The sequence below is a fragment of the Ahaetulla prasina genome, chromosome 5, assembly GCF_028640845.1.
Source record: "Ahaetulla prasina isolate Xishuangbanna chromosome 5, ASM2864084v1, whole genome shotgun sequence".
Classification (NCBI taxonomy): Eukaryota; Metazoa; Chordata; class Lepidosauria; order Squamata; family Colubridae; genus Ahaetulla; species Ahaetulla prasina.
Genome location: NC_080543.1, coordinates 110,376,748 through 110,399,279, shown reverse-complemented (window position 1 = coordinate 110,399,279; position 22,532 = coordinate 110,376,748). Strand labels below are relative to the sequence as shown.

Here is a 22,532-nt window from a genome sequence, read left to right as displayed (position 1 = left end):
TCAAACATTTCTCCTAAAATTTACCTGAAATCACCTTTTCACCACTTTCATCCAGTAACTGAGCCCTGTCCTTCATATTCTGCATGAAGATCTCTCAGATATTTAAAGATGACTCTCCACCACTCTCCCTTCCTAGTTGTTTAGCTATTCCGTACATAGCTTGCTTTTGCCATCCTGACCGTTCCTTTTTGTGCAAAGATTATTATTTTTTCTATGTCCTCCTTTAAAAGCTGCTGTTACTCATGTGCAAATGTGGCCTGAATAAAACTAAATAGAATGAAACTATTGCTTCCTGTGATATAAATATAAAAAAGTCTACCAATACATTCCAAAATGGAATTGCACTTTTTAAAATTTTTGTATTATTTGAAAGGATTTACAAAGACAAGTAAGAAGCTACCTTTTCCAAGCATATACTTTCCTAAAAAAAGTCAAGACATTATAGTTTTCAGAAATACTCAACTGGCTTTCTAGCCACTTTAATATTCATTGGCTAATCTCACCACACTGATGTTCATATGCACTTGTGGAACCAGTTTGCTTTTCTAGCATTCCTGCTCACTTTATAATGATAGGCTAAACAATGTACAGTAACCATACCTACTGTGTTTCCCCGAAAATAAGACCCTGTCTTATAGTTTTTTGAACCCTGAAATAAGTGCTTGGCCTTATTGCCATGCACTCAAAAGCCCGATTGGGCTTATTATCAGGGGATGTCTTATTTTGGAGGAAAAAGGGGATATACACACATAACACATTTTCCTGTTTCCTCTTGGAAATATTGATAGAACATATGTAAGATGATCTTGTATACTTCCAAACATAATAAATTGCAAGGGGGTAGTAAGTCAGCACAATCAAAAGAATATAAAATAATAATGCTAAATCCTATTGCAATTTAAATAATGCCCTTGCTGATTGCCCTACATGTTCTTCTGTCAGATAAATTCTGACCATGGGCTGACAATATAATGTAGACTCATTTGCATCCTTTCATCAGTACAATTTCATATTTATCTATTTTCATTTCATGCTAGTGGTCCTTGGACCGCTAGTTTTTAGCTTCGTATTTCTGTATACTCATAAAATCCTATTTTCATTTCTAAATCAAAATTAGGGGAAACCTGAATGCTCAACTAAATTTATGAAAGATTGTGAATAATGCATTCTTTTTTTTTTCTAATTTAGTCTTCCAAACCTGGAAAGCATATTGGAGACACCTCCCATAATCCTGGCAAGGAGATTATTCTACTCCTACTCAGGATTAAGAGAATTTGGCACCAGAGTAGATAAAATAGAAAAGAATTGCATATTTTCTATAACATGACAAAATCTCCACTGACCGGCACTTTTATTTACTAGACTGTTATCCCTGCTTTGTAATAAGATAGTCATGAAAAGAAATTTGACATAAAAACAGTTTACATCTCAAGGTAGTGATTATGGTTTTGAAACTTTTTTCCCTATCATAAATCAAATTCAGCATCAACTTCAGGTCTATTATTCTTGGCCAATTCAACAGATATAGATCCAGTGCTCTGCCAAAAAATTGGCTAATCCTGTTTCAAGAAATAGCTCAGTTTACGAGTCAGTGGAGCACATGAGTCACAAGGGCTGAAGGTGTTTAAAACAGCTCCAGCACTCTTCCAGACAAATATTAAGCCCATCTTGTTAAGTGCATCATATCTGGAATGGTGCATTACTCCCGCAGAATCCCTGCACCGAAACTGGGAGGCCAGTCCAGCAACCCAAAGGTGATCACCGTGGAGCACAGTGCCCAGTGGTTCATGTCCGCACCTCCATCCCAGCTTTTGACTTGGTCATCTCCAGCATCCCAGGTGGTCCATTTGGCAAGACTTGGGAGAAGGGAAAACAGTTTGGCCTGTCTCCATATGTGCTGGGGATGGGATGAAGGCGATGTCAGGAAGATACTTTCATGATTCATGGATTGTGAGGATAGGCCTTGGGGTACCGTACCTGTTACGCTATATGCAGTATTTATTTTTAGTGATATTACCAGGATTGACAGAATACAGAATTTACAAATCACAGTTATTGTCCCAACTCTCCTACCACCACCGGCCTTTTTATTATTTTCCCAATCCAAGAAAGTGTTGGATTATGCAACATGAAGAAATGATGCAAAAGGCTTGGGACTCTGTCCATCTGTCAGCTTATGAGCATGGTAACTCTTGGGGGGGAAACTGAACAAAAAGGAAGTAAAATAAATGAAGAGGGAGAAGCAAGCAAAAGAAAATCCAAGTTGAAAATGAGACCCAAATGAGTCTCAAATAAGTCAAATGAGACACAAGTCCCAGGATGGCAGCCTCCTCTGGGCTGCCTGGTTCACACCTATACCCAAGATGCAGTAGAAGATGGTAGCAGAAACACACACACACACAAACACAAAGACTTGATTACTGGGCTATGCAGAACAAATGCAGACACTTCCTAGGGCTAATGCTACTGAGTTAGAAAGGATTCCATAAGTTCTCCTTCTCTACCTGTTTTCTCTTCTCTTCTTGCCTGAACCACACATTCAAATATGTTGAAATGTCACCACATTTCCACAGGAAAAGAACAAAAAGCCTTGGGATGGAGATGGCCCCATAACATTGGAGCTTTTTAACATAGATGCATAGTACTCATCCCTCAAACTGTGCTAAAATATTTGCTTTAGAAGGAACAAAGTAAAACGATGGTTAAGACACCAGGTTTTAGAGATTTGCAGAAGGCAGCCTTGTAATAAAAGTTCTCTCTCTCTCTCTCTCTCTCTCTCTCTGTGTGTGTGTGTGTGTGTGTGTTTTCTCTCTGAATATGCGAATTTGGAGTCAGTTCTATCTCAAGAGAGACTAACAATGAAATAATTGCCGTTTTATCATTTATTATATCTAATTATATCATACATACAAATAGTTTAAACTGAAGCCATTTTTGTAAATGTTGTAATTTTCTTTTCTTCTTCTTTTTCTTCTCCCTAAAGGACGCAGGACCAACAAGAGAATGGGGCCGAATTGATTCTGAAACCAATATATATTTAATTTCATATACCTTTATCCTGCCTATATTTTTTCATGTCCATATACCACACTTGCTCTGTAAGTTTGTCTTTATATCCAAAAGTGCCTGTCTCAGTCTTACACATGCACACACACACACACACAAACACACACACTGCCTTTCAAAGTCTATGCCATTTAATGTGTGGCACCTGGTTTGTTGTATGTGTTCACTGACACTGGAAAAACCCCAGGAGGGTGGGAGAAAGTGGAAGGGGCTTTTGGAAGTTCTGGTTGCCTCTTTTTCTAACGGTCCTTTGGCACCTCCTGAGAGTCCGCAAACTGCCGCCCCCACCCCCGCTTTGCCAACCCTTTCTCCTCCCTCTTAGCCCCCATGGCCAACCCCCCCCCCATCTTTTCTTTGGTCCTTGAAGGGGCAGCTTCTCTTCCAGCCGCATCCGGAGCCCAGCTAACCCAACCGCGTTGCGGCCCCCCACCCCAAAATCGCAACGGCGTTAGTTTCTTTCCGCAGGGCCGGAGAGTTGTGGGATAGGTGGGGAAGGAAGGCAGCAACGCCTCGCGAAATCCTTTTTTGCTCCGTTATGAAATAAAGAAATAAGTAAACCAGGCAGGAGGAGAGGCTCCGGATCTCAAGCGCCTTTAAAGAAGAAGCCCCTCGAGGGCCGCTAGTCGGGATCCCGGCGGCGGCGCTTCTTTCCAAGAATTCCCCTCTCAAACTCTTTGCGCTGCGTTTCCACAGGGGGGGAATATACATAGATAGGTAGATATATAGATCCAAGCAGCTGCGATCGGTGGGAAGGCAGACTCCAAATGACTTTAGGAAGGGAGGTGGATGGCAAGGGAGAAAGGAAATCGGGTTAATTTGGGGAGAAGGAAGGCGAATATTAGGGAAAAACGTTCGTGTTTTCTTGCCAAAGAGGGCTGTTCCAATTTCCTTTCTTCTTCTTCTTCTTCTTCTTCTTTTTTTCAGTTAACGCTGAAAGGAAAAATTCTTCCCAGAATCTTAAAAAGAACTTTTTGACACGACAGCTGCAAAATCTATTTTCTAAACAAAGATTTATACATATTTATATGAGTTTAATCCCGATTTTTTTTTGAAAAAATAATAATAAATCATTCTCAGAACTGCAGAGGTAAACTATATGTAAATACCTCAAGTAATAGGCTTGTAGTGCAAATCACATCATTTTATCTTCAATTTTGCATTCGTTTTTCTGGCTTAAAGGTGCATCAGAGATATGCATTTTAGCATATTCAGAACACGGGGCGTGAAATTAAATGTTTGACAGAGTGAGAAAAATATACAGACTTTGGAGATGCCTTAAAAATAGTAATTTATGCAGATCTAGAGAAGTGAAATCATTTGCAATGAAGTGACCCTCTCTCCAGGAATTTTTTGCTCACTGTTCTTCTGTAATCTCCGGCTGTATCTTCATTTTTCATTGAACTAGCCAGTTTGCTGCGAAGCAGGCTTGTAGATAAGGGAAGTGCTAAAAGGAGAAGAAAGAGGACGCTCCCTGGGTCCGTTTCCATTGCACTTTTACCCAAGGCTATGGGCAGAATTTAACGGATTCCTTCCAACATATGTTTTTGCCAGATAAGTAAACAGTGTGTGTCGGAAATGAAAAAGCATTTGCAATTTAATGACATTACAGCTCTCAGCTTAGGCTGGCGTGCTGCGAGGCGAAAAGCAGCAAAAGAGAGGAGAGGAGAAAGAAAAAGAACAAAGTTCATCTTCTCTTTTGTGCATTTTTATCAAGGAAAATATTACTTCTTTTTCCCCCCCCTCTTGTTCTCGTTTCTTGTTCTCTTCGCTTTTTTTTTTTGTCTCACTCATTTCCATTTGCTTTTCCTTCCTTCCTTCCTTCTTTCCCATCCACCCACCCACCCCGATGTTCCCCTTCCTCTCTTCTCCTTCCATTTTTGCCCCCCCCATTGTGGGCTTTATTCATTTCTGGGGTGGGGGGGTCTTCATTAAAAAAAAATAGATAAAAAATACCCCTTAGGTAGGGAAGGTGTGTTTGCCCAGCCCTGAAACTTTTCCTTGACTTTGTGGTGGCTGGGAAGAGGACAAAGAACGTACCCACGTGGCCTCATTTTCTCCCTTACCCCAGCTCTAGTTTTGGGGGGCAGCTGGTAACAGATGGAGAGAAAATACACACACACACACACACACACACACACAAATGCACAAACGCACACACGCACACACAAAAGACCACCCTGGATCTTTACTTCTGCTGGTGAAGGAAGGGAGGAAACTTGAATGCAGGTTTTTAGGAGTTTCTACATGTTGAAGATTCATTTGAATGCATCTCAATAGGACAATCAATACCCATCACTATTAACCCATTTCTGGGGATGTGGATCATGAGTCCTGTCAGCCCAGGCGGTGACATATATGGCTGTTTTTCAAACGCCTGCTGGCTTTTTCCCCATGAAGAAGCCATGTCTTCTTCTGGCTGGGTGTTTCTTCCAGGAGAAATGTTTAGTGGAGACCAAAGAAGTCCCTGGTAATCTGTAGATGAGATATGTAGATGTTCTTGGAGTAAAGAAAAGAAATCAGAGTGTTTGGGAAGGGCATCATAGAAGTAGCATAAATGCACCGGAATTTAACAGAATATTTGTTTGAGTTATTTTTGAGGAACTAGGCACCCATACTTACTGGCTTCTCTTAGGCATGAAGTAATACAGAAATCCTTCAAAATGAACTTGGGATAAGCCTACAATGGATATATTTTGAAGGGAAAGTATTGGGCATCTTTGTGCCAATGAATATAAGTGTCTATATTTTTTCATTCAGGGAAGGACTTGTTTATGGACTCATACCTGGAAAAAACAACAACAAGGACACAAGATAAAAAACTTCAATTTGATCTAGTTGTTAAGGAGCCAGGCTAGAAACCAAGTGATTCAAAGTCCCACCTTAAGCATGAAAGCTTCTTTGGAAGACTTTGGGCCAACCTACTGTCTCTCGGCCCAACCTATCTCACAGGGTCACTGTTGAGAAAGAAACTGGAGGAGGAAAGCGTATGAGGTATGTTTCAGTTATTCATAAAAATAACAAAAGGCAAAATTTAATTGAAAAAATCTTTTGAAAAAAGCACCTGTATATGCAAGTAGACCTGATTGGAGTATGTAGATGCATAAGTGCACATATAATACCTGTATGTTTCTGCAGCAGTCAAGCCCACACCTGTGGTGCAGATATTGCACAAATCTATGTAGAATTAGCATACCTATTTTTGGTCAAGCCCAGAGCCCAAATTTCATATTTGAATGGCCCAGATATTGTGCAGATGAGTGTATACTTTGACTGAAAAGAGTATAAGAGGGCAGTGTATAGGTACAAGAGAACATTAAGAGGCATTACTCTTAGCGTACCTTTTAATCTGCAAGAGGATGGACTATAGGAATGCATTTCTGCAGAGATGAGAGGACAAATAAACGATTTGCGTAGCATTATAATGTGCAGTTTTCACTTTTTTCAGACACAAAACACATATTCTGGTTTCGGAATGTCTTTCAGAATCGGGAGTGATTTTGGTTGTGCATTAAAAAAAAAGAGAAATTCTGCACTTGGATTTCAATGTGTTTAGTGAGAGAAAGAGAATCTAATAAGTTAGATGCTTAGCTATTGCCATTGTACTTCAATTAAATGTGCCATGTCATGGTTCTCTCTTTTTGCTCTGTCTTCCTGAATTCATTTGAGTGTGCGTGAATCCAAGTAAATGGAACATGTGTGACAAAATTCCTACACGTTTTAAAACTGTTTAAATAGCCACTGATGTTTGTGCCTATCATAAAAATTAAAAGGATATAAGGGTGTCCTGAAGATCAGAATGTCTGCATGATCTTCTTCAAATCCAGTCATTCCTTATCATTCTCATTTTCAGCTCTTATGATTAAGGCCTGGTCTACATGTAGCTTTTATTATAAAGGAAGAGCCTCTGTGCCATATTTTATTCCCTATCCAGTGGTACCATATTCAGTTGTTTCCATAACTACCACAATCCATGTTGGTGATACTAGGGAAGTTTTCTCTGCCATCTGGGAAAAAAATCATTTGTAGGGAGGCAATGCAATTTATGATGACAGCAGGAATAAGATGTGATGTGGAAGCTGCCTGAAGAGCTTCTGCATAAGAATAGTATTATCTAATTATTATTATTTTTAAGCCTGCAAGCAGGACTGGAGGTAAGAGAAACCTACCTTCGAAATGTAGTTATGCTGATAATAACTATCTATTGATTATTTTTGGGAGGTACCAATTTAATAATAAAATTACAAAGAAATAGAACATGACTGCCACAGGACATACAGCACAACCTACACCCCAATATTAAAGGAATCCGTTATGCAGCAATGGACAAGTGCAAACATTTCTTTTAAAGCAGAGTTGCATGTCGAGCAAAGTAAAGGAGAAATTATACTGAAAATTTGAATGTTTTATGTCAGATATATATATATTTTTAGCCTTAATTATATGTCAGTACCAGTGTACAAAATCTCCCATCAGCCTCAGGTCAGCCTAGCAGCTGAGTATAATTGAAAATCCTTCTAGGTATCTAGAAACTCTATCTTATAGGCACAGAGTCAAAAAGAAAATGTCCTTCTGTAAAGATTTCTGCATGTTTTGCCAGTAAATTACATCTTCCACATCTTTTAGATTCAGCACTTGGAAAGCAGAAAAGGAAATCAGTCTGAACATAAGGAGGTAGAGTAGCTGGAGGTGGTAATTTAATCAACCAAGGATATATTTCAGTGTTATTTTTTTTTCCCCTTAGCCTCCTAAGCATTAGCACTTTAAAATCATTACCTCTGTTTGACAGATATACGCAGCCTAAAGGATCTAAAAATGAAATTCAAGAAGGTAGAGTCTGCTAGAGGACATCAACTGAACTTGAGAGATTAAAACCATTGCAGAGAGAACCGAACATCTCATTTCTCACAAGCATGAATATTTTGCAGTTATTAAAATACTGTGCAGTCTGTTCTTATTTTAAGAGTCATAGTTTCCCGGCTCCTGCTATTGATGGAGTGGATATGATAGCATTAACTGGCATGCGGTCTTAAACAGAAGTAACATTTCAGGATGTTGATATAATTGAAATGGAGCGTCTTGCTATCTGCTTGGTACATGATTTCAAGACTTCAAACTTATGCTGGAGTTCTCTCCGAGGCCAATAGCAAAAATGAAAGAAAGCCACATGGAGGAGGGAAAAAGAGAGAGTGAGTATCTGACTGGTACAATTAGAGACTTCAGTGTCATTAAAGCCATTTAGCAAAGTTAATGATCTGTAACATTAATACATCATCCTTGAAAATGCAGAAGTGTCGTCCTAATTAAAATCTATTAGAGTGCTCATTAGGAAGTCATCTACAGTAGTTGTAAAGATAGCAGAGAGGATAAGGCTCCTTCAAGTAAGAAAGCTCTCATCCTCCTGCCGTTTCAATACAGGGCAATTCTCATTCCTAGCAACCTGCTTTTACTTCCATTTCGCAGACCTGTAGAAAAGGCGGCTTTTACAGCAATGGGATCACATGGATGGCAGAGACATTATCAGGTTCTTTTATCTGTAGCTGTAGCTTAACACTTCCTATACAGCAAAGCTGCATTTGGCGGGAGTTTAGCATATCTCTTTAAATTCCTTTTTTTATTGGGAGAGAGGTGAAGGTACAATCTGTTGTGTCCAGGCAGACTCTAATAGAATAAGGCAATCTTTTCAAATCTCACTTCAAACCACACAGAAATGTACCTTTTGATATTTTTCTTCAACCAATGATACAGTAACATTTAAACATAACTCCAAGTTGTCTGTCCCTCTGATGGCTGATAATCTCTTAATTCTCCATACCGCCAGGTTGAATTTCCTGCTAAAGATGCACAATCCCAGTGAAATACTGTCAAGAACAGAAATGATAACAATAAGGGGAAACATATGATATCAGACGCAGTGGCAACAGTGACTTCAGAAAACAACAATGTATTATGATTAATGTTTAATAAAGAGAGACAAGGAAGGCTGCCTTTCTCTCAGTTCTTCCACTGAAACTTCATCATGTTTCTATAAGACAGAAGCTTGTGGAGGGAACAAAACCAAACAAGATATTTGTTTTATTATAAAATAGTTGAGAGACTTCAGCAATTGGTGTAGTACATTCAAGAAAATAAATAAATAAGCAACCAGCATTAGAAGATGGAAGCCTGGATTTTGCATGCCCTCAAAATGCATGCTGTGGCTACTGAACATCTGCTAAGCCAATCTGTGTGTTTTACTGAAATCAACTATTTCATAGTTATGAACTTAATTATTTCATAAATAATATTTATTAATTTTTGCTGGAAAAAAATCTCTATACCTTTATAGAGATGGTGATTTATTCAATCACCAACTGAATGTTTTTGAAGCTGATCCTTTTTTAAAAAAACAAATATTACCGTGTAATCAAATTGATTCCTTAGGTACTCATTTTGGGAAAATACTGTTCATCCTATATATTGCTTCCTTAGCCTGGATTTGTGTGAGAGAAGATAGGAGTGATTCTTTTCAATTAATTCTAAATTAGTAGATCAGAGACATAGTGTTGACATAGTTTACTCTGACTTCAGTGAGGCATTTGACAAAATATAGACCATAGCCTACTTCTTGGTAAGATAGAAAAAAGTATAATAGGCAGCATCATTGACATATAGATTCTTTTTTTATTTATTTTTTGTCACAACAGTATATAGAAGCATAAGCATGAAAATAACTATAATATATAAGCATATATATGAGCATAAGTATGTAATAACTATATTAACTGGATATAATGAAAGGAAACAATAGGACAGGAACGGTAGGCACGTTTGTGCTCTTATGCACGCCCCTTATAGACCTCTTAGGAATGGGGTGAGGTCAATAGTAGAGAGTTTTTGGTTAAAGCTTTGGGGATTTTGAGAAGAGACCACAGAGTCAGGTAGTGTGTTCCAAGTATTAATAACTCTGTTACAGAAGTCATATTTTCTGCAATCAAGATTGAAGCGGTTAACACTGAGTTTAAATCTATTGTTTGCTCTTGTATTGTTGTGATTGAAGCTGAAGTAGTCTTCAACAGGAAGGGCATTGCAATAGATGATTCTATGAGTTAAACACAGGTCCTGTCGAAGGCGGCGGAGTTCTAAGTTTTCTAAATCCAAGATTTCAAGTCTGATGGCATAAGGTATTGTTGTATTCAGAGGAGTGGAGAACTCTTCCTGTAAAATATTTCTGGACACGTTCAATTGTATTGGTGTCTGAAATGTGGTATAGGTTCCAGACAGGCAATGTTGTGCCTCGCCCGCCCCCCTCTTCACAGCCGAGCCCCTCCCCTCTCCTGCTATCTCAGCCAGAGACTGATAATGAAGACGAATGGCCTGGCATGCCTCCAGCCCCCAGTCCTGGCACCATGCCCGGACAGACTGAGCAAGACGAATGGCCTGGCATGCCTCCAGCCCCCAGTCCTGGCACCATGCCCGGACAGACTGAGCAAATAAACCTCCCCCCCACAGCGTGTGAGCATGATGAGCATGAAGCCAGTCACGAGCTAGAATTGCCGGCAGCTGGGCAGGCAGACGAAGGATGGACAGATCCCCGCTTCCGGAGAATGGAGAGGTAACGTCAGCAAAAGGAAGGGAGGGGCAGGCCTGGATAAGTGCTGAGTCATGGAGCCACACCCCATGGCTTATATAAAGGATCTGCTTTCTGGCATTCCTTGAGTCAGGCAAAGTCTAATCTGGTTGCTGAAGTCACACCTTGGATTCCTGCCTGCCCTGAGAACTCTGACAGGACTTTGGCAAAGCTGCAGAGGCTTCGTGGCCACGCTTGATACAGACTTTCCAGACCCGGCCGTCAGAGGAGGAGTGGGACACGACAGGCGAGCTGTATTCAAGAATTGGTCTAGCAAATGTTTTATAAGCTCTGGTTAGTAGTGTAGTGTTTCTGGAGAAGAAGCTACGTAAGATTAGGTTTACAACTCGTAAAGCCTTTTTTGTGATATAGTTGCAGTGGGCTTTGGCACTTAGATCATTGGATATGAAAATTCATAACAGGCTGACCAACCGCACTCAACATATAGACCTCAATGGAACTATATCAACATGGAGAGAAGTAACCAGTGGGGTACCCAAAGTTTCCATCAAGAGTACGCCCAGTACTCTTCAACATCTTCATAAATGATTTAGATGAGGGGATAGAAAGGGAATTCATCAAATTTGCTGATGACACTAAGCTGGGAGAAATAGTAACACTTTAGAAGATAGACTCAAGATCCAGAAGGTTCTTGGAAGAATTGAACTCTGTGCCTTATCCAAATAATGCAATTCAGAGAGAAAAGTAAGATTCTACACTTAGGCAAGGAAAAAATGTACAGCTATAAAATACCTAGCTCAACATCGGTAACTTTGAGAGGGATCTAGGAGTGTTAGTTCAGAACCACTTAAATATGCTACAGCTGCCTGAAAAGCCAATGCAGTCCCAAACTGCATAAACAGAGGAATAGTATCAAGATCGTGTGAAGTATTAGTACAGCTATAGAGTATACTGCTTTGGTAAGACCACACCTGGAATACTGCATCCTTTTTTGGTTCCCATGATACAAAAAAGATGTTGAGCCTCTAGAAAGAGTGCAGAGATGAGTAGCAAAGTTGATTAGACAACAGGAGGCTAAACCGTATAATGAACAGACAAAGACAAGGATTAGGGGTGACATGGTAGTAGTCTTCCAATATTTGTGGGGCTGTCACTTAGAAGAGAGGGTCAACTTAAGACTTTGGAGCACCTAAAGACAGGACAAGCAAGAGCAGATGGAAGATTATCAAAGAGAGATCCAACCTAGAATTAAGGAAAAATTTCCTGCCAGCGAGAAAAATTAATCAGTGAAACAGCTTGACTCTGGAAGTTGTGGAGGCTCCATCACCAAAAGTGTTTCAAAGAGTTTGGATAACCATTTGTCCAGAATGGTATATCAGGTTTCCTGCTGTAGTAAGAGGTAGGACTAGAAGACATCCAAAGTCCCTTCTGTTGTGGTCCGCCAGCAGCCTGTGGAGCTGGCAGCAGAGTCGGACAGTGAGGAGGCTGGGAAGGAACGTGGGCCAGTCCTGGAGTCTGGGGAAGGCTCGGACAATGGCTCTGCATCAGAGGCAGAGATGTGGCCAGGGCCATCTGGGAATTATGTGCGGACTCCAGAGCCTCCAGAGTCGGACATCAGAGAGGCAGAGGAACAGGGGGAGCCTGTTCCCAGTGTGCTCATGCTCAGAGCTGCCAGAAGGCAAGAATAGTTAAAACAAAAGGGACGGCTCAGGAGTAAGGCTTGGAGATGATTGGCCCCTCCCATAAGACATAAAGGAAAAGCAAAGGCACATGGGCCTTTGCAGAAAGCAACGTTGTGGATGATGTCGGTTTGTACTGTGAAGCTCCATTTTTGACTCTGTGTGGCCTTGCCAAGATAATTGTCAATTAGGTCTTTGGCAGAGTGTCAAAGAAGTTAAAGGTGGGTGTTTACCAGCCTTATCCGAAGGACTATGGCAGGCTTCTGTTGGACTATTTATAAACTCTTGGTGATTCAGCACATGCTGTGAATGAAAGGAATTCACAGCTGTTAAAATAAAAAAAAGGGTTTTGGGGACTAATTGTGTGCTTTTTACTATATCAGGAAGCCTAGGTCAGAACACCTTCCAGCTCTGTTATTCTGTTACGTTTGACACTATAGTTCATTTTGTGTGTTACTTTTAATTAATAATTTGCTAGCATAAGAAATGTGATGTGATATTGATGAATCTGATCTTCTGACATCAAAGCTTACGGGAATATGGGAATATTTTGTCCAGGCATCCTTGTTATGCTTTATTTGTGGATCTGGAATTATTTTATTTGGTGAATGACGAAAGGGCAATCATTTGTTTTTGCTCTTTTGGGGCAGGGCTAAACTGACTTCAAGAATGGTTTCCCCTGAAATCAGTGTTACCTGCTTCTTAAGGAGAATAGCTATACATTAAAAAAATACCAGATGGTTACTGATTCATTTCCATTCTATCTTCAGTGTTCCAGTTTAGCCCACAACTCATGTGTTCCATGGAGAACTCATGCGGGTCCTCCCTAGGCCAGTTTCTACTTAGCTTTTGAGTGCAGACAGGCTTGCCACTAGCTGAAACCTTCAGCCAGAGCTCATCATTTCTGACAAACCCTGTGGCTAAGAATGCAAGCTGGAAAATCCTACCTGCACATTTCATTTCATGCAAACTACTTGCAGCTCAGCCTACTGTATAAAGTCAAGAAGACCGTAGCTATTAACAGAGTCATAGTTTGAAGGGAGAAAACCAAAACTGAATGATTGTTCAAGGGGACAACAAAGAATGCTGAGTTCTCCTATAGCCATATTCTGCTCTATTTGCCACTAGAAGATAGAATAACAATAGTTATACATTTTTCTCATGGGTGGGAGGGGGAGAAACATCAACAGGACACAACAGAATGAAAATTAGCATGCCAAGGAAGGGCTCAATATAAATTGGATAATGGCAAGCAACAATGCTTTCAAGACGTACAGTAGATTCAGCTGGTCCTTACAACTACAATTGAGCCTGAAATTTATGTTGTTAAGTGAGAAATCTGCTAAGGGAGTTTTGCCCCATTTTACGACTTTTCTTGCCCCATTTGTTAAGTGAATCACTGCAGTGGTTAAATTAGTAACACGATTGACTTGGCTTGTAAGAAGGTTGCAAAAGGTAATCATGTGACTCCAGGACCCTGCAACCGTCATAAATGTGAGTCGGCATCCGAATGTCAATCACGTGACCACAGGGATGCTGCAATGTTGTAACTTTGAGGATTGCCTGTAGGATTGCCTCAACAAATTACACTGGAGTCAACAATAGGTTACTGTGACATAAAAAGACAATGCCATGTTCAGTTACATTAACCACTGGAGGACTGAAGTGGTCATCTTTTGTACTTTTCCCATAATAAGGTAACTGTCGTGTCCCACTCCTCTTCTGACAGCCGGGTCTGGGAAGTCTGTATCCAGCGTGGCCACGAAGCCTCTGCAGCTTTGCCAAATTCCTGTCAGAGTTCTCAAGGCAGGCAGGAATCCAAGGTGTGACTTCAGCAACCAGATGAGACTTTGCCTGACTCAAGGAATGCCAGAAAGCAGATCCTTTATATAGGCCATGGGGTGTGGCTCCATGACTCAGCACTTATCCAGGCCTGCCCCTCCCTTCCTTTTGCTGACGTCGCCTCTCCATTCTCTGGAAGCGGGGATCTGTCTACTGTGTCTTTTCGTCCTCCTGCTCAGCTGCCGGTAATTCTAGCTCATGGCTGGCTTCGTGCTCACACGTTGTAGGGAGGTTTGTTTGCTCAGTCTGTCCGGGCATGGTGCCAGGACTGGGGGCTGGAGGCATGCCAGGCCATTCTTCTTCACTATCAGTCTCTGGCTCAGATAGCAGGAGATGGGAGGGGCCCGGCTGAGGAGAGGAGGGCGGGCGAGGCACAACAGTAACTTACCACAGCGACACTGACTTCTAAAAAAATTCTTGTATTGGATGGATTGATCTGTAGGATGTAACAGCTTCTAAGGTAGACTTTACTGAATACAATGCTGTTGTAGTTTTGACTAAACCAAGAGAGCATTGTCCTTGACAAAATAGCAAAATTTAAGTGGTAGTTGCAATCAGTTTCCATTTCCAAACTGTGCAGATTAAAAATAGTTTTTTATCAAAGTCAGAATTTCTACATGTGTGTATAAAAATCTATCAATTTCCTTCAAAAGATATCCTGATGTCATCAAGGGGCTTCTGCGCATGCGCAGAAGTGTGCACACTCCTGTTGCGAACCGGTAGTAAAGGTAAATAGAACCCACCCCTGTATGTGCCCCCAAACAGTTGTGGGAAATAAACAACAGACGCAGTGTGCAAATGCCAAGCAGTCTAACTAAACTTGAGAATGATTAGTGATGGTCCTAGGAACCATTGAAAAGCACTGTGGTCAGAACATGATAGAATTGAATTTAGAAATTAGTATGCTTGTTTGTTTGGAGTTGAAATCAGCTGCATTTCTGCTTCTATTTTAGACTGGAGAAAATGCAGCTGTGATTTCAAGTCTAAACAAATAAATATCCTGCAGGATCCAGAGAGACGTTAGAGAGAAGTTCCCTGATGTTGGGCCCCGGCAGGAATCTGAAAGCTTGGAAGACAAAAACTTCTGATCTAGCTGACTGACCCAGATTAGATCTTGCAGTATGTTTATTTTTTTAGAGTTGAAATCACAACTGCATTTTCTCCAGTCTAACATTACTATATTTGCCTTCATTCATGAAATAAACTTACTGATTAGGACTGAAAGGATGGTCACCCAGTTGACTTCTCTGCTTATGGGAGGACAGGAACCTTGGTGACTTGGCTACTAAAATATTTCCTTTAATCACTACACCACACTGGGTTCTGACTGCTGTCTCCCTATCCAGATTAGGACCCTTCCTTGTTTTAGTTTCGTTTCAAGTGGGATATGATTATTGTTGAATTTCCAGTTCTTCCTGCTATGGTGAATATCTCATCCATGAAGCAGCCAAAGGGTGGGCTTCAAAAATTTTAGCAAAGGGTTCTCTGCCCGGTTGCTGGGTGGGTGTGGCCATGGTGGGTGTGGCCTAGTCGGTTTCCTGCACCACGGGGGTGGGGGTTATGCCTTCCCTGGGCTCCGAAGGCTTTCCTTGAGCCTCTGGGAGGATGAAAATGGCCTCCCCAGGCTCCAGAGGCCCTCCTGAACTTCTGGTAGGCCTATTTGTCACCCTCACCCTCCGTACACACACTGCACTTACCTGCATCCAAAACAGACTGCATGGGAGACTTCCGCTTGGCGCCACCTTTCTCGCTGGGTGCTAATTTATGGCACTCCACACTGGATATTGTAAACGCCGGTGTAAATAGCTTCGAACAGCTGTTCCTGACTTAATTTTCCCTCTCTGGTTGAGAGAGCAGGGGAAAGAGCAAGGGGGGAGAGAGGTAGATTCCCCTAGGGGCTTTGTTTTTGTTATTCAAAGTCCCGAATGGTCGAATCCCTTTGAATTCCTTCTACACTCCATTATCCAGCGCGTCTCCTGCAACAGCAGGAAAAGAGGAAGGTGTCCAAGTTTTGCTAACAATTTATTTCTTTTTGTGGATTTCTATAAGCAGGCGGAAGAAGCATGAGTGAACAATTATTGGTTTGCAAGTATTGTTGATTTCCTGACTTCCTCCTTTTTTAAAGAGAGAAAAATTATTATTTTTTTCCTTCTCTTAAAATGGCATTTTAGACTAACTGCAAATAGATCAGCCTTGCTGCGAAATCGAAACTGAATGGAGACTTCATCATATTGTGCTGGATTCTGGATTGTTGGATTATATTACGTTGTTTAAGTATTTCATAAGCAGATTTTCAGTAAGAACTTTGCCATGAAGGTTTTTTCAGAAGAATGGATTCGTGACTTTATACAGGGTTACACAGAAAGAATGTATTTAATTATCCAAAACAGACTGCATGGGGACTCCTGGGAGGGGTGGGGTGGGAGGGGCCAGCCAGGAGTGGCCTTTCGGGGTTCTCCAAACTGCACAGAATCTTAACTAGAGGTTCTCCTGAACCCCTGTGAACCCCCAGCAGCTCACCCCCTGAAGCAGCCTAATGGCGGGGAGTTTACATAGTTCAGTTCATAGCTGATCGCATTGATCTTCAGCATTTTTTTACTTCTCAGCATACCAAATGTGAACAGTCAGTCTAACAGTCAGGTATAGTGGTTTAATACAGAATAACAGGGTTGGGAGGGACCTTGAAGGTCTTCTAGTCCAACCCCCATGCACAAGTGGGAGACCCTATATCATTTCAGACAGGTGGCTGTCCAGTCTTTTGGACTACAGACTGGACTACAGACCAGTTGCTCTAACATCTGTAGTCGTGAAAACCTTTGAAAGGCTAGTGCTGTCCCATTTGAAAACCATCATGGATCCGCTGTTAGACCCCCTGCAATTTGCATACTGAGCAAATAGATCAACAGATTGGTGTTGTTAATATGGCTCTGCACTACATCCTACAACATCTCGAATCTCCAAAGACCTATGCAAGGGTCCTCTTTGTAGACTTTACTTCAGCATTCAACACCATCATTCCAGACATTCTTCTAACTAAGCTAAACCAGCTAGTGCAGGGGTCAGCAACCTTAAACCCTCAAAGAGCCACAAAGGTCCTAATTCTGGAGCCGACTGGAAGTCTAGTTCCCCCACCATAAAGTCTCCTCCTAGTGCGGTGTCCTTTTTCCTCTACCTGTCCTAACCAAAAGGCCTATCAATTTTGGAGCCAACTGGAAAACCCGCCCCTTGCCATAGAGTCTCCTCCTGGCATGCCATGCTCCCCCCCCCAACTGTAAGCTCCTCTGGAAATTGTAGTGCCAACCAACAACAGGGAGCCGCAGCAGAGGGATGAAAGAGCCACATGCCGCTCCAGAGCCACAGGTTGCTGATCCCTGAGCTAGCGGTACCTGAACACACTTGTAAGTGGATCATAAGCTTCCTAACAGACAGGAAGCAGCAGGTGAAGCTAAGCAGAATTGCATCAGATACTTGTACAATTAGCACAAGGGCCCCACAAGTCTGTGTGCTCTCTCCTCTTCTCTCTCTATACCAATGACTGCATCTCAAACGATCCATCTGTTAAACTACTGAAGTTCGCAGATGATACAACAGTGATCAGTCTCATTTGAGACAATGATGAATCCATATACAGACAGGAGGTTGAACAACTAGTCTTGTGGTGCGACCAGAACAATCTGGAACTGAGCATACTGAAAACTGTAGAAATGGTGGTGGACTTTAAGAGAAACGCTCCCATACTACTACCTCTTACAATGCTAGACAACACTGTATCAACAGTAGAGACCTTCAAATTTCTAGGTTCTACCATATCTCACGACCTAAAATGAACACCTAAAATCACAAACATCATCAAAAAAGCACAACAAAGAATGTTCTTTCTGCGCCAACCCAGAAAGCTCAAACTGCCCAAGGAGCTGCTGATACAGTTCTACAGAGGAATTACTGAGTCTGTCATCTGCACCTCTGTAACTGTCTGGTTTGATTCTGCAACACAACAAGACAGACACAGACTTCAGAGGATAATTAGAACTGCAGAAAAAACAATTGCTACCAACCTGCCTTCCATTGAGGACCTCTACACTGCACGAGTCAAAAAGAAGGCTGTGAAAATATTTACAGACCCCTCGCATCCTGGACATAAACTGTTTCAACTCCTACCCTCAAAACAATGCTATAGAGCACTGCACACCACAACAACTAGACACAAGAACATTTTCTTCCCAAACACCATCACTCTGCTAAACAAATAATTTCCTCAACACTGTCAAACTATTTACTAAGTCTGCATTACTATTACTATTAATCTTCTCATAGTTCCTATCATCCCTCTCTTCCCACTAAAAGACAGAATGACTGTAACCTTGTTGCTGGTATCCTTACAATTTATATTGACTGTTTCCTAATACGATTTGATTGCTTATTTGTTCCCTATGACTATCATTAAGTGTTGTACCTTATGATTCTTGATGAATGTATCTTTTCTTTTATGTACACTGAGAGTGTATGCACCACGACAAATTCCTTGTGTGTCCCATCACGTTTGGCCAATAAAAAATTCTATTCTATTCTATTTTCTTCAAAATCTCCAGTGATGGAGCACCCACAACTTCTGAAGACAAGGCATTCCACTAGTTAATTGTTCTCACTATTAGGAAAATTCTCCTTAATTCCAGGTTGCTTCTCTCCTTGGTTAGTTTCCATCCATTGTTTCTTGTTTTTCCTTCTGGTGCTTTGGAAAATAGGTTGACACTTTTGTGGCAGCCCCTCAAATATTGGAACACTGCTATCATGTCAACCCCTAGTCCTTCTTTTCTTTTTTTTACAGTTTCTACATTTTTATATTTACCAGTGTACATACTTAGTTCAGCTTGATTCAAAAGCTAAACAGAGCTAGCCTTGATTGCTCCTTGGATGGGAGACCACAAAGAAATCCCAAAGGTATAGGCTAGATTGGGATTTTTTTTTTAAAAAAAGAGAAATCTCAGAAGGAGACAATGGCAAACCACTCCACTAGGATTACCCAGAAAATTATACTGTATGAATATTTTCCTGAAGAAACCAGAGTCCTATTCATCTTGGGGGAGACCTTGTTTTTTAAAATAATAATACAGCAATAATATGAGAGAACGATTAGTAATTAATAATAATATGCAAACAGGATACAAACATTCAGTCTAACTGAGCTATGACAATGGGATATCCAGATTCTCAATGTTTGAATGGGTTTAGAGCAGGGGTCTGCAAACTTGGCTCTTTTAAGACTTGTGGACTTCAACTCCCAGAGTTCCTCAGCCAGCTTTGCAACTATTCATCATACGTTGTAGCCTCCAGACCCCTAATCATTTTTGTTGCTCTTCTCAGCACTCCTTATAGATTTTCAACATCTTTTTTGTATCGTGGTGACCAGAACTGAATGCAATATTCCAACCGTAGTCTTACCAAGGTAGTATATAGTGGTACTAATACTTCACATGATCTTGATTCTATTCTTCTAGGACTGCATTGGCTTTTTTGGCGACTGCAGCACATACTTCTGGCTCATACTTCAGTGATTGTCCACAAGGATTCTTAAGTCCCTCTCACAGTTACTTCTGTTGAGCCAGGGACCACATATACTATACCTGTGGATTTGGTTTTTCTTGCAACAAAGCAAATTTGGGGGCAAAGAACTCAGCAGTTCACAAATTCCGAAAATGTAATAAACACCTTGGAACTTCTGCATAATATCTAAAAATAATGGTTGATCCCAGAAATCACACAAGGATAAGAATCCTCCTAAATATTTGAAAACTGGAAGGCTTTAGGCTTCCGTTTGCTTTGTAGCTCCACTAAAATCCGTCTCCTAAAAAAAATAAAAAATGAAGACACTGTTTTCAAAGTGATTTGCAGATAGTGTAACATACTGAGCAAACTACCATGCATACAAAAATCCATTTCATCTCTTTGTTGGAAGGGCTGTCAAGATAAGGTCCTGTACGTATATACATGGTAGTTTTGTGAAAACGTGGCCTTTTTAGGGGGTGAGATCTTTCTGATTTCAAGCATATTACTAAACAGCAAGGGCAGGAAACAATTTGCTGCGATATAGCAAATACAAACTCCAAAGGTATTTCCACCATGGTGCAACCCACTCATATGGTTACTGCTAGAGATTAGCATGGTCTGCATAACTTCTCTGTTACCAGCCAATTCAGAAATGTTTAACAAACTGTTGCAGTGAGAAAGCTTCTCTCCCAAAATTGCTTTTTAATGTAGTATTACAAACACAGGCAATTTTCATGTAGAATGGTCTTTTTGTTTTTTAGGTTAACCATAATGAGGTAGTTGAAAATATACTAGATGGTTTTTCTGAACTAAAATGATCAATATTATATCTACGGTAAATATTGGGTCTGACTTTTAGAATAAACCAGGAGATGCAATATTTCTCATGTCAACCTTTTTATAATTTAGCATTATTTAGACAATGCTTTCTTTGAGAGTGTATGTGTGTATGTGTAAAGTTTTTTATTTTTTTTTAATAAAAAATAATTATTTAGACAACACTTTCTAAAAAATTCATTAATGCAATGCATTAACTAAGATATCTACTTAATGATAAAACTAAACATTTTTGCTGAATTCTTTCTGATACTCAAATACAATTGTATTGCTTTCTGTAACACCTTGTTGTATTGTACAATACAATTGTTGTACCTTATGATTCTTGACAAATGTATCTTCTTTTATGTACACCCAGAGCGTATGCACTAAACAAATTCTTTGTGTGTCCAATAAAGAATTCTATTCTATTCTATTCTATTCTATTCTGTTCTATTCTATTCTATTCTATTCATTCACCAAAATATTTACAAGTGCATAGAGAAAATATAGCAGAACAGTTTTTATCTACAGTAGTTTCTAGCTGGTAACAGCAAATCTCTGGGTATACCTTTTCTTGAAGGCAGGTCCTCTAGGAAGCAAATTCCACCAAAAAGGACTCTATATTCAAGAAATATTATTTCTCTCTCTCCCATAAACATCTACCTGATCTTAAATGACAGTGGGGTTAAAGGATGAAAACCTAGGATGAAGACCCAAAGAAATGTTGAATGCCAAGTGGAGGAGAAAGAGGTGGAGATCTGGGTTGCCATTATATGGAAGCAATAAAAAGATACTGTTGTTTAGTAGTTGTCTGGATTTTTGCATCTGATGATGATGTATCTGATTTTTATACTTGCCCTTCTGCTTAAATCAAAGTGGAAAATGACTGGGATCCTAAACCATGCATACACGTAAAGATCGTAATAGTAGATCCTCCTAGAATCAGTGAAACACTTCTTGGGTAGCACATCAAATATGTTCCAAAAGCTTGATCCCAAGGGCAGCCTAACAATTCAAAAATGAGTCAACGCTTGTGAATTCAGTGGCTGTATAAATTTGTTTAATAAATCAATCAATTGCGTTTTGAGTGAACTGCAGATCTCAAGTGAGCTCCCCTTCAGTTTTTTTCAAACAGGATTGTCTAAGACAGGGGTGTCAAACTCAAGGCCCACGGACCAAATCTGGCCCACATGGTGCTTAAATCTGGCCTGTGGGGCTGGCCTGGAAATATAAAAGAGCCAGCCGACGGTGCCTCTGTCAGCCAAAACAGACCACGGGGGGCCACGTGCAGCCCCCACGCAGTCCATTTTCAGCCTCCCCGGCCTCTAGCAGCACTCTGCCATCCACCCCGTCCACCCCCACTATGACCCTGGCCACCCCTGGCCACCCTCCCCACCACCGGTTCTCTGAGGTCAAACACAACCCTGATGCGGCTCTCAATGAAATCGAGTTTGACACCCCTGGTCTAAAAGAAGAGGCCGATCTATTCTCCAAAACATTTGAGATTCACAACAAGAAGTAATAGGTGGAAGAATATTTAAGAGGGATCCAACCTAGGATTAAGGAGAAATTTCCTGACAGTGATGGCTTGCCTCCAGAAGTTGTGGGTGCTCCATCACTGGAGGCTTTTTGGAAGAGATTGGACAGCCACTTCTCTGGGATGCAATAAGGATTCCTCTTGAGCAGAGAGTTGGTTTAGAAGACCTCCAAGGCAGGGATGAAATCCAGCAGGTTCTGACAGGTTCTGGAGAACCAGTAGCGAAAATTTTGAGCAGTTTGGAGAACCGGTAGTGGAAATTTTGAGCAGTTTGGAGCAGAGGTCTCCAACCTTGGTCCCTTTAAGACTTGTGGACTTCAACTCCCAGAGTTCCTGAGCCAGCTTTGCTGGCTGAGGGACTCTGGGAGTTGAAGTCCACAAGTCTTAAAGGGACCAAGGTCGGAGACCCCTGGTTTGGAGAACTGGCAAATACCACCTCTGGCTGGCTCCAGAGTGGGGAATGGGGATTTTGCAATAT

At 40.9% G+C, this 22,532-nt stretch overlaps 1 long non-coding RNA gene across 2 annotated transcripts in view; it reads right to left on the bottom strand.

The window, feature by feature from the left end:
- Window positions 1–5,047: 5,047 nt before the first annotated feature.
- Window positions 5,048–22,532, bottom strand: part of LOC131199504 (uncharacterized) — a 44,547-nt gene continuing 27,062 nt past the window's right edge. For both annotated transcript variants that reach the window (XR_009155352.1, XR_009155353.1), the window contains 3 exons: window positions 8,780–8,924; window positions 5,686–5,849; window positions 5,048–5,562 (listed from right to left, as the gene is read on the bottom strand). This is a non-coding gene — a long non-coding RNA (uncharacterized LOC131199504). The remainder of the gene's footprint in view (window positions 5,563–5,685; window positions 5,850–8,779; window positions 8,925–22,532) is intronic.